Here is a 10,461-nt window from a genome sequence, read left to right as displayed (position 1 = left end):
ATATGTACAACAATGCCAAGCAACCAGAGCTTCCAGGGACTAAGCCACTACCTAAAGACTATACATGGACTGACCCTGGACTCTGACCTCATAGGTAGCAATGAATAGCCTAGTAAGAGCACCAGAGGAAGGGGAAGCCCTTGGTCCTGCCAAGACCGAATCCCCAGTGAACAGAATTGTTGGGGGGAGGGCGGTCATGGGGGGAGGATGGGGAGGGGAACACCCAAATAGAAGGCGAGGGGGGGGGTGAGGGGGATGTTGGCCTGGAAACCTGGAAAGGGAATAACAATCAAAATGTAAATAAGAAATACTCAAGTTAATAAACAAAAGAAAAAGAAAGAAAGAAAAATAAAACCTGAAAAAAAAAGAAAAAAAAAAGACATAAAAGGAAAAAAAAAAAGACCTTGCTTGTTTATGCTTTGTTAGTCTATGCTGCTTCATTAGGAGTGAATGAGATTTTTGGGGAATGATTTGATTTTTTTTTCCTCTGTAATATATAAAATGATTTTAATATAAAGGTGTTGGAGATCATACTGTGGTTTTTTTTTTTAATAATCATTCAACAACAACAAAAAAAAAACAAAAAAAAAAAACAAAGCATGGTCCCATTGTAATTTCTATACTATTTGAAATATTTTGCTGGGACGTTGTAGGAGACAAAATCAAAATTGTTGGAGCTTTCCTCCAGTAAACAAATGAGTATGTGTATGTGTATATGTGCATATGCATATAATGCTCATGTATGTATATGTGCATATGTGTATATGTTACACATATAAAATTTAATGGAACTTTGCTACATTTATCATATATATGTATATGTATGTGTGTATATATACATAAGTATGCATATATGTTTATATGTGTATTATGAGTATGTATGAAGATGTTGGAGCCCATTGAAGTTTGCTTCATCCTTTCCTGTGTGTGTGTCTTTGTATTTTGTGTGTGTGTGTGTGTGTGTGTGTGTGTGTGTGTGTGTTTCTTTTCCTTTTTTGCCAGCTGCCAAGGAATCATTTGAAGTCCCCAGTGGAGTATGTCACAGCCTCAGTCAATTTCCCACCTCAGTTTACTCAGGATCTTGAAGCAGGTCTTTCACAATTAATGGTGGGACTCTCTTTGGAGCTTGAGTCCTGGTTTCACTATTCTCCAGCTATGAAACGAAGGCCACTTGGTTCTCATATGCATGAGCAAGTTCTAAATGTCATTCTTCAGAACAATGCAAGGCAATTTCCTGCCACTCATTCATTAAATGTTCAATAGCTATGGAAATGAAGAAATAAAACTGATTGTATCCAACAGTCTTTGAATCACATGAATAAGACTGAAGCCTGGACATTTAACCTATTACTTGTCGTCATTAAAGTAATTACATTACATGAATTCTCCCCCAAGGTAAAGGACAACCCACTAAAGAGGATTATGCCTTGCATGTAATGTATACACAATAAACTAATGGTATTTATATCATATTGTATATGTCTAGAAGGATGAAATCTAATGATAGGAAAGGGAACAAGTATTTGTTCCTTCACTTACACTGTCTTTTCATGGTGCATTTCAAGATCTAATAATGAACATTCCCCTTCTGCTGACATTTGGTGCACAACTTTCCATATTTAGAACTCTTCCTACTAACCTGCAGTTTCTTTTCTTTCTAAAAAATCCTTTCATGCCAATGTATATCCACCAAATATTCTTGGGTTTGTAGCCTTCTGCTGGAGTAAGGTCAGCTTCCTAGAGGCTGCAGTCTTAGGGAAATGTACTCTCTAATTGTCTGTACTTTCCCTATATTGGGTCACTGCATTAATCACCACTAATAGAAGCTATTTAGATTAGAGCTGGGACTGTGTTAATGTAAGTCATTAGTTGTTTTTACACCATGTCCATTTCGTGCCATTTAGATAAATAACAGTAGGCTCTACTTTAGATGATGTGACTTGTCTAGTTGCATGCCAGGTGTGGGTTCTATGATTTCATTCTCTTCAGAAAGTGGCTGGCTACTTCCATACTGTCTGCGCTACTATTACATCCGTGGGCCCTTCTTGCCAAGCCATTCACTGTGTTAGTCATTAGACTCGCAGCTGCCTATGGCTGGTGCTTGTTTTTCTCTCCCAGTAACTTACATAACACCTTCCTGCACTTCAAAGTCTACCCAGTAGGTTTAGAGCTTTCAGTTCTATTCAAGCTTGATTCATCCATATTCTGACTCAAGAATATAGTGTCTTTAGTAATCATCCCATCTAGTTATCTTCTGGATAGAAACAAAGAACAAGGACTACAACTTGTATTGTGTGGGGGGGCTAGGGGCCCTCAATGGCCTACCATACCAAGAGAACTAATCCATCATTGTCACTGGGCTGTTTTAAAAGTGTAAATAAAATAGAGTTTATTCGTGACATGGGGAGGGGAGTTAAGAGGGTATTAGGGGCAGAGAAAGGAAGAGAGAGAGAGAGAGAGAGAGAGAGAGAGAGAGAGAGAGAGAGAGAGAGAGAGGAGAGAGAAATAGAGGCCAACCATAAGCACATGGAGAGAAGGGTGGAGAGGAATGGGGAGAGAAGGAGCAAAGGGATAAGGATAAGAGAGTAAGGGAACATGAGGTCACTGGGCTTGTTAGTTAGACTTGAGCATTGTTGCCCTGTTAGAGGGTAACTTTATTGTAACTGTAAGAGTGTGTGTGTGTGTGTGTGTGTGTGTGTAAGAGAGAAAGAAAGAGACAGACAGAGAGATGGAGAGAACACTTTTACAGTAGGCCTTTATACATTTTTTTAAACTTATTTTTAGAGTAATTTAGCCCATCTCCAGAATGCACTGGCATAATGGATTAAAGGAAGACTACAGATAAGAATGTGTTAAACTGAGGTGGGAAAGAAAAGGGCAAGGTAGTGGAAGGAGTACTATCACTGTGCTTTATGTAATTTTATGATATATAACTGTCCTGAGCCACATGTAACAGATGCAGATTTGACCAACACATCAACGTTGGGAAGTAGCCAGGCAGTCCACAACATTCTCTTACAGACTAAGATTTCAAACCTTCTTTAAGAGAACTAATAAACAAAGTGTATAGTCATAGACAAAATTCTTAAAAACTGGAAATTAAAGATTTTATTTATACTTATATTAATATCCCCTGTTGTATTCTGGTTGTGTGACTTCCTGGTGATAGACAGAATCTATGACACATTGCCTAAATCCAAATTTCTAATGAATATCTTTTCCCAATAACTGAAAATCTCTGTCACAAGCAGCCTCTATGCTGATAGTTATCTCTTGATGTTACATCTGTAAAAAGGAAACCAACTCACGCAACCCTATGTTTCCTTTAGAGTGACGTACATTCAGCTATAGCTGTTTTTATTGGCACCCATAGCAGCTTTCCATAGAAAAACACCAATAACAGAGTTAAGAGTAAAAGGTTGAGGACATGCCTTATTCATTTGTTGAAGTTTTATGAATATGAAGTCTAAGATGCCACTCTAAGAATCTAATACTCATTGTGTTGGATTTTATGAAAATGTAATGCCAAAGTTTTTGTTTACTACTAATTCACTAATTTCCATACACACGCACACACACACACATACATACACACACATACACACACACATACACACATACACACATACACACACATACACACACAAACACACATTCACAGGCACACATACACACATACAGACACACATAAACACACACATACACACGCACACACACATACACATACACACACATAAACACACACATACACACACATACACACACATATACACACACGCACACACACATACACACATACACACACATAAACACACACACACACATACACACATACACACACACACACACACACACACACATCTCAAAACAATGTGTGACCTGTTTTGAGTTTGGAGAATCCTTAAAACTAATCATGTATTAGCACACACAATCATTAACATAAACATATAATACACATATCAGTATTCCTAATGAATAGATAAGGAAACTAAATCCATTCCTTTTGTCTTATATCTTAAATGAGAGAGCTTGTTTTCAAATTCTGCTTTTCTGCAATTTGAAGTCCATGTTCTTAGCCACTACATTTATCTCCAAAACTGTTTTATATAGCACAATGGGCAGGTCTTTGTAAACGTGGTTCAGCACAACTCAGTTTCCAGTACTGGTTCATAGTTCAAGTCAGACACCCTACAGCTAATTTTATGTGTATTTAAGTACAGTACAGTTTGGGGGGAAAAAGGTTCCTGATGAAAAACAATCTTGTGTGTACAATGAGGCATGATTACATCAAAACTTGTCTCAAAAGTGTGCATTACTACATTTATGGAGATGCATTGCATTCCTGCCTCAAGGGAGGCCACATGTGTTATCGTAAGGGCCTGGGGCTGTGGGAATCTGGTGTGGTCTTGGTTATATTGAAAAGGCAGAGGCCATCTAGACTAAGCATCACTACTGGTCTTACCTGGGAGAATTTGGGGGAGCTAGGTATGGTCTGGCCCTACAGACAGTGCAGGGGCCAGCCAAGTAGACTATTAGTCACCTCCATGCTCAGCCTTCTGGGTGGAAAACAGGTTACACAACTCTTCTGTTGATGAGCTGTTCTTACATGTTTAACATTCCTGGATTACCTATTTCATATCTGTTAGCCAAAGATCCTTTATGGTCCCAAAAGTGCAACAGATTAATACCATATAATTTGCCAATGCTATACATTAAGACAGATTAAAATTTTTAATTGATTCCATATTGTGTTTTGTTTTCATTAGTACTTTGTAATCAAAACCTGCTCTTTACAAACTTCTTGTATTCTCAGGTGTCTAATAGATGCTATTTTAGGTATAATCAAAAAATTTTATACTTTGAAAATTTACTCATTTAAAACTTAAAATATTTATTTTATATAAATACATAAAACATTCTTAATGGATTATTGAATAAATACCCAAATCATCATCATATGCCATGTTAAATTATTCCATAATTTTACTTTATATTGACATCTCTGTAGAGTACATATGGCCAAAAGTCATATTCCCAGTATATTATAAGAATTCAACAATATTTTCTGAAGTAAACTAAACATAGGGAAAAAAATGAGGCACAAGTTGCTGTGTGAAAGAACAATTTGAATATGATACATCTGCATGTTTATTCTTGTGTTTTTCATTACATTAAGGGAAACCTTTGATGTCAGTGAAAGCTATAGGGCTTTCATTTGGACAATCAAACATAACTAGATAGAGTAAATCAGGAGAAAAGGAAAAGTTACTATTCCAGAAGTGCACATTTTCCTCTTTGATCTTAGTAGAAAGAGAAACTTAAATGGAATCTTACTATTTACGTAGTTCATTTGATAATAATGGAAAAGAAAATCAGGGCTTTACATATACAATACTATTTTAAAACACTGCCAAACAATGTAAGTAAAAATGTTGCAAAGACTGTATAAGAAAACATTCAATAAAGGAATGAATAGCATCTTCAGAAGCAGCTTTACTCTTTAATAGGTGGATACAAAATTACTCTGCTTTGAAGGGTAGGGATAGTAAATTATGCTTTAAAAAGTAGTGAGCAAAAAAAAAAAGAACCAAAAAAAAAAAAGTAGTGAGCAATTACATGAACATAGCGAGACTTGATTTAATCAAACAATTAAATATTATTAACCTCTTGGCAATCTTTATTATCACAGTTCTCATTGAGGTTGGTTCAGAACAGGGTAACTGGCAATTCTAGCCTGTGGGGCTGGCTCACGGTATTGCTAATATTGGAAGACATGTGCTTTGGAAACTCAAAGACAAAAGGCAGTGTTGGCTTTGGAAGCTTACCAGTGTTCTCCACTCTAGAAAATTGCTTCCCTCTTCCCAGACTTACTAGTTTCAGATAGAAAAGAAAGAAGAAAGGAGCACCTTTTAAATATTTATAATCATAACTCTTTAAATTGTGGCAAGAAAGAAATAGTTCTGTCCCATTTGGTTTCAGAAAGGAAATCCATTCAACTGATACATTGCTCACTCTATAATCTATTGAGGTCAGAGGCTAGAAGCTTGGCATTTTGGGGAAATAGAGAAGTACCCAGAGCAAAGGTGACCTGATTCTAGGAGAGGGAGAATGGTGTGAAAGCAGAGAAAAAGCAAGTGAATTCATTCACCATGACACTTTTAAGTTTTTTTTTTTCTTTTATAAATTTGGTAAATTATCAGAAAGCAAAATAAAGCAAAGGAAACTTGTCTAATATGATGGATGGTCCTGAAATACTCCATAGAAAATTTCTCAGTACTTAACAAATACAGACTTTGTATTATTACAGCTAAACTTCTTGATCTTCGCCTAATGGTAAAAATGACAAAAGGAGGCAATTTCACATTTTTTGTTGTTGTTGTTTTTAATTGAAAATCGATTGTTTTCTCCCATGATAGATCCTGATTTTCCCTTCCTCTCGACCAAACCAGCTCCCATCTGGGGTCATTCCCTTTTGTTGTAAGGGAATGACTTATAAGAAAGAACACGAGAAAACAGTCTTCTAAGGGATAGTAATAAAAATTACAATATACTAAAATAAATAAATAAACTAACACATTATAATTGGACTAGATAAACAGAAGAAAAAGAGCCCAAGAGAAGACACAAGTGTCAGAAATTCACTCATTTATACACTTAGCAATCCCATAAGATATACACAGTGAACATAGTCAAGAACCATGCAGATCCTGTGCATTCTACCTCAGTCTCTGTATTGTTCTGGTTGTTAATCATGTTGAATTACACAGCCTTGATTTCCTGGTGTGCTCCTTCCCCTGTGGCCCATACACTCTCTTTACCCTCTTCAGTGGTTTTCCTGAGCCTTGAGGGAAGGAATTTGATGGAAACATCCCTTACAGGGCTGAGTGTTCTGAAGTCTCTCACTTGCAACATAATGTCTAGCCATGGGTCTCTGAGGTGTTCCTGTCTGCTGCAAGAGGTTACTTCCCTGAAGATGGCTGAGCAAGGCACTGGTCTATAAACACAGCAGAATGCGGAGACAATTTCTCTATTGTTTCTTGTCAGGAAAATTCAGAGATCATTCTTTCTATTGAAGTAATCTGTTATAAATGTCCTCTGCCATTTTCTCTCATGGACATATCTTTACTCTGAGAGATACCCACATACCTGTACAGGTTCTCCAGTTTTATTCCATGACTTTTTATACTTACCCACCAAGTATTGTGTTACACATTTGTGCATTTGTTCTCTGCAGATAATTTGTAACAGAAAAAGGAGGTTGCTTGAGTGTGGTGTGTGTGGTGTGTATGTGGGGGTGGTGGTGGTGGTGGTGGTGGTTTGTAATATATTTCATTGTTACAGTAGCAGCAAAGAGCCATTCAGAAAAAAATAATTTCTTTTTGGTACAGAGAAGGAAATCTGGTGGAGACCTAACATTCCTGTTGAACAGGTTGATATATTGCCTAAGAGACACACCCTCAGAAAGGTGAGCATCACTTATGTTAATCTAAAGAGATAAGAGGAATAATTACCCTTTGAATGAGATAGTCTACTTTTACTTCCCAGAATTCCTGCTCTCTTTATAGTCACTGTGCCGCAGATAGGAGGCTTTTTGGGTTTCTGAATCATTACTGATTCCAACTCAGAAAGACAGAACTTTCCTTTATCGTTTTTTGATCCCGCTTTTCTCTTCTCTTCTCTTCTCTTCTCTTCTCTTCTCTTCTCTTCTCTTCTCTTCTCTTCTCTTCTCTTCTCTTCTCTTCTCTTCTCTTCTCCTCTTCTCTTCTCTTCCCTTCTATCTATCTCTCTTTCTACCTTTCTTTCTTCCCCTTTATTTTTGAGGTGATCTCACCCTGTAGCCCTAACTCTCACTATAAAAACATATTGTCCTTGAACTCTTTGAACTCAGGAAGATCTGCCAGCCCTTGCCTTCTTTGTGCTAGGATTAAATGTGTGCATTACCATGCCTGGCCCCAAGGCTTCCTCCTTTGAGACAATTATTTAAATCTATTCTGATGACTAAGAACCCCAAGATAGAATACAATTTCTTAGTTAATATGCAAGGACTGTAAAGGAGCTCACCAAAATTTCTGGTAATTATAGAAGTTGAAAGGTAACTTATATTCATGACTCTCTCTGTACACATTTTCTTAGTGGATAAAATAAAGAACTATTTATTTTCTGGTGCCTGAGAACACAGAGCTTAAAACCAGGAAAATGTTGTACCTTTAACACAGTTAGTATTTCCTCCAGTTCTGACCCTCTAAAGTTGCTGAACACTCTTTGCCAAAAATAGGATCCCAATAATTACAGAAATGCTGTGTATAATTGAAGTAGATTATAATTTAATAATTATTCAATTGTACATTTAAAATTCACAAATAAAGATCTACCCACATACAAATTTTGCTAAACTTTATTAATAACCTTTTTCCATGAATGTATATCCTACCAAATAGAAAGAAGTTTTGCTTTTATAAAACACTGACTAGTAAGAATATATCCAGAAATTTTTATAGATGGAAATTTTGATAAGAATTTTATCTGAAGTTATTTACTGAAGGTTTAGATGAAAAAAATAGTACTTTTAGTTGTTAAAAAAGAAAATAAGCAAATCAGAAAACATTCTACTTCAATAACCTTAGTTACTCTTAGTATATATCTTTTAAAGTTTATAAACAGTTATTGAAGATAAACAGTATAAAGCAACCTACAATATAAGAGATAATCTGTAATCAAAGCCTCTTTACAGTGACTGAACAACTAGTCAATTAACATTTGGAAATTATAATGACAGGTATAATATGCATGATTGTTTTCTGAATGATGGAGAGGGTCAGAAATGTTATGAGGGAATATGCCCTAACAGCCAACCATTCTGAGTAATTACTGGAGATGGTCAGCTTGTTGCTTGTATGTTAGAGAAAAAGGAGGAACCTGCAGTGACATCAGCAATTCTTTATGAAAACTAATGAGTATTTTGAGGCAACCAAGATGAATATGAATTTAAATAGATTAATAACCGCATTATGGGACATAGTTACTTTCATATTGCATATATTAGGATTGAAGATATGTTTAATTAGGCCTACTTATTGCTATGACATTTAAATTATTTATTTGGAATGAGTAAAGAAGGAGTTCAGATAATTACATTCTCCCCTGAGACCCTTATTTTTCACAATGAAACAGTCATTCATGATCACACTAAATCATGTTAATGTTGTTGAAATGAGGAGAACATACGCTAAATGGAGTCCTGTCTTTTGATACTACACCACAGCAGTTAAACCTTATAGAAATGCTACCAAATGACTAAGTAGACAACTCTAGTCACATCTTTGAGAGGACAGATATAAGTCCTATCATTATTCCACAGTGAAAATTTCACAGTGAAAATGTTTCTCATTCAGAAAAACATTATTTTAGTTTTATTTTCTCATCATGTATGTTTTATGTCTCCAATAATATAAATTTTTATAGTTGACTACATTATGTCCTAAAATATGTAATAAAATGCAAATTATTGAAGGTAAACTTGTGTTGGTCATGTGTTGTGTTGTACATGTGTTGGTCAGGGGTCACAGACTGGAGAAATGAAGAACAAGAGGGAAACAAAGACAAGAAGATAATATCCATGTTATCCTCTAGATAGGGAACCTCTTAATTCTTCCTCTTAAACTTGTCTTTTAGAACATTTATTTGATTTCATGTATCTGACTTAATACTGCTAATTCTTCTTACTAGACAATAATATTAAAAGAAATGGTCAATAGTTTTAAATAATCCAGATAAATTTAAATTCTCTAAAGCCACATGACTATTAGTCAAAAAACAAGATGCATTTAATTAATCCCAACATATTTTGATAATTTAAATCACATGTGCACTGAACTAAAGAAGCACGATAGGAGCTTTGTATCTGCTATTTTAGTGATATCAATCATGGGCAAAACGATGAAGTATCTGGTGATCATCGAGCTGTCTGGTCCTGTTCATGAACACTGCTTGTTTTGTTCCTTCGGGGGTCTCAGCCAGACTTTTAAATGAGGCTGCTCAATTTTGCATATGTGTGTCATTTTTTTCGCAAAATTATTTCTAGAACAAAACACTCAATTGTCATTTTAATGTCTTCCCTCCACATATTGATGATAGAACACTCTGAGAAATGAAGCCTTTTATATGGAACAGTGAACAATAAATATGAAATTTCCATTCTTCCACAGCCATAAATCCCTGGGTTTCCCTAAACAAGAGAGCTTCAGGTTGCTTCAAAGTCCTGAGGATTGAGGAACAGTTTTTGCATAATTTTATGCTGTGTTGTGTCAACTAGTTTAGTCAACAGTTTAAAATTAAAGATATTTTTACAGATCATCCAATGCCTTCATACTTAGAGAAATCACTTTATTTGGAAAGTGAATAGTAAGTTAGAAATGCCTTCACAACCATAACACAGGATCTTGTTTCCTTTATTTAAATTCA

The sequence above is a fragment of the Rattus norvegicus genome, chromosome 15 (genome assembly GCF_036323735.1).
Source record: "Rattus norvegicus strain BN/NHsdMcwi chromosome 15, GRCr8, whole genome shotgun sequence".
Lineage (NCBI taxonomy): Eukaryota > Metazoa > Chordata > Mammalia > Rodentia > Muridae > Rattus > Rattus norvegicus.
The sequence above is the reverse complement of the archived record's forward strand: the minus strand, read 5'-3'. Positions refer to the sequence as shown.